The sequence below is a fragment of the Arachis ipaensis genome, chromosome B01 (assembly GCF_000816755.2).
Source record: "Arachis ipaensis cultivar K30076 chromosome B01, Araip1.1, whole genome shotgun sequence".
NCBI lineage: Eukaryota > Viridiplantae > Streptophyta > Magnoliopsida > Fabales > Fabaceae > Arachis > Arachis ipaensis.
Genome location: NC_029785.2, coordinates 3,064,043 through 3,067,675, shown reverse-complemented (window position 1 = coordinate 3,067,675; position 3,633 = coordinate 3,064,043).

The following is a 3,633-nucleotide window of genomic DNA, read 5'->3' as shown; positions in this document are numbered from 1 at the left end:
ATAAAAAAATATTTTTTCATAAAGTAAAATTTTTATTTTAATTATCAAAACTTGATTTAATTATTTTTAATGAAATAATTTTTGAAAATAAAATCTCTAATAAATAAATAAATTTAAAATCAGCTCATATAAGATTTTTCAAAAGTTTTGAGTCTTACATCTAATAATATTATGACACATATAAACATTTAAAAAAAAAAGATATTTTTAGTGTCTTTGTCGAAGTGGTCTCCCAAAAAAATATATTAACGTGAAAACAAGCAAATAAATTTTAATATTAGATCATTATAAGCTAGAAAAATAATATCTATAAAACTATGTATAATTGTATGTGATATAAATTCATATACAGTTATTTTTATATGAAATCAAAAACTGTTAATAAACCTGTTAAATAATTTAATAATTTTTAATTTTTAAGTTACTGAATGTAAGTTTTCACATGTATATATGCATAACAAATTAATTACTTATAAAAAAAAATATATTAAAAAAAGAATTAAAACATCTTTATTTAAGTAGTAACTTAATTTATGCATGCATGCAATTACTTTACTTACCTTAACAAATTAAAGCAGACATGAAAATGCAATCGTAGCAATGAAGCTCTAATGCGCGGTTAGGGATTGCAAGGGGATCCTTTTTTTCATTAGAGGAGTGTTAGGGGATCAATAATTTTTGTGTTTTGTAACCATCAATTGGTCATTAATAGTGTTTTTAATGGTGTGAGATTACATATAATGGTAAGAGATCACTCACTTTTTTCTTTATGATTAAGTACTGACCACAAAACACAAAAGTTGTTGGTTCCCTAGACTTTCTCTTTTCACTACGTGATTCTTACAACAGGATGTTCTTCGCTGTTCTACAAACTTACTTTACACAAGCTTACTTTATACATAATATGATTTTTGAACTTTAATAATTTTAATTTTTGGGTTTAATTACAACTTTAAATGCGTTTGATTATAAGTTGATTTCGAATTATGATTTGGGACGTGTTTGATCGTCAACTTCATGATATAATTAGCTTAATAATTAAACAAAACTCTAAAATCATATTATAAAATTTAGGTATAATTAGGTAAAAACCAAACTTAAAAATATAAATCCAAATTTAAATGCATTCTTTAATCATATAATCAAATTCGAAATTCATGTAAAAGAGACATTTATTATCTATTTTAAAAAAAAAAACAAAAATAATCAATATAATACGTACAATATTAGGTAAATTCTATTCTATCTATTCTTATACATCACACATACAAAACAAAAGTGGATATAATTATTATAAAAAAAATTATTTTTACAATTATATCTTATCTATCAAAATATGTGAACTTATAATTGACCATAATTTATCTACAAGAATACTCTCCACTTTCTAAACCTTCTGCCACAACTATCAACTAGCCTTGTTGATGATGTAGTTGGTAAAGGTTTTGACAAACTAATAGATTATGAGATATCAAGATTGAATCCCATAGTTGGTCTAGCCATTGTGTACTTCATGTCCATCTTATATAATTGGCAAACCTCATCAAACTTTACTTTGACAATTTGACAATAAAAAAAATAAACAAACATTAATTAATCAAAAATTCAAACATGTATAGTTATGCAAAATTATAATGATCTCATATTCTCATCATGGAATTTTTTCAAAAAGAAAAGGATAGGGTACCAACATATTATTTATCAATTTATTGTCAATAATAATTAATTATTATATTTTAAACACATATATAAAGAGACACATCCAGAAAATATATTTATAAAGACATTTCTATTAAACACAGCCATAAAAAAGATATTTTTATTAGACACATCTACAAAGACACTTCTATTAAATAGTTATAAATAAGAGTTGGTAGATGTTGACAGAAATGTTGTTGGTAACGTAGCAGATTTGTTTTCAAAATGGTTTCTTTTGGCTCTTGATCCCCCTCCCAAAAAAAAAGCCTATCTAGAAAATAGTCCAATAATAGAGATACGACTTCGTTTTGGTGCCATCAAAATATAAATCATCTACGAGTAAAAGACGAAAGCATCATAATCTATTTTTGGCGTATTACAAATAAACCTGACTTATAGGATAATACTTCACTTGGTAAAAGTATATGGTCATCAATTTTCAATTTAGTTCCAAATTAGACGTGTGATCCATTAGCATTATTTTTAACTAAGTATAGGGTATCAACATATTATTTGCCAACTTATTGCTAATAATAATTAATTATTATATTTTAAACACATATATAAAGAGACACATCCAAAAAATATATCTATAAAGACACTTCTATTAAACACAGCCATAAAAAAGACATTTTTATTAGACACATCCATGAAGACACTTCCATTAAACACAATTATATACAAGAGTTGGCAGAAATTGACAGAAATGCTGTTGGTAACGTAGCGGAACCGTATCTATAATTACATAGTTATTACATCTAAAATTACATAATTATTAATAATTAATAAATACTAAATAAAACCACTTTAACTTCTTTGGGCTAATTTTTTATTGTCATCTAAACATTATTGATATATAACATTTAAGACAAAGATCTATCAATAAATTAAGAGAATAAATGAGACTAAGATCAATGAATTAGATACAAATTGTTTTGTTTTGGTGATAAGAATTGGATAAAATTTATGTGCGACATTCTTGTAAAGATTGTCTAAAGCCAACAAATTTTTTTTTTTTGGTATTACACTACACACTCAATGTAAATGTATACACTCTTTTCTTTGTGTCAAAACAAGATCTCTTCTTTTCTTTTTTTTGTCATGGAACAAGATGTCTTCTTGATCTCTTGCAATAATTCTGTCCATCGTGTGTTTTTGTTATATTCATTTTATACGTGTCCATCACCCAAAAATATTATTGGGTTATTTTTCTTTTGGGTGCATGCTAAGCCCACCAGTTTTTATCAAAACAAAAAATTGAGAACAACAGAGAGTCTAAAAGTTTAATTTAAAAAAAGCTAGGTACGATCTTGACCAAAAAAAAAAAGCTAGGTACGACAAGGTGCTTAAATTAAGGATTCAACTTTTTAAAAATAGGATAGTTGGATCCTATACTAATCCCTTATTCGATTTAAAAAAAAATGCTATGTGACAATGCTTGGCATGAACTAATTTCACAAATTGGCGTATCACTACCTTCCACCAGCCAAAACAATCATGTCTTAGATACTTCCAAATAAATATGCATTATGCATGAGCTACCAGAAAGATCATCACACACAAATAATTGGGGATTAATTTGTTTATTTAGATATGTAAAATCATGTTCTTATTATTTATTTTCTTGACGTATATAATTCATCACATTCATTGTAGAAATTAAAATTTCTTTCATTAGGTAGGGATTGCAAGGGAATTCCTTTCTCATTTGTGAGATTCTTAAAGTATATAAAATGGGAGATTTTTTTTAAGTGAACATTATAATTATTTTTTTTTAGAGAAGTGCATAATGTACATAATGTTTTTATTTTTTTTATTATAAAAAAGAATAGTTTTTATGATACCATTATCTATTATATTCTTCTCATTCGTGAGATTCTTAAAGTATCCATTATATATTATAAAACTCAGACGAGGTGCCTCAATTCGCAAAAT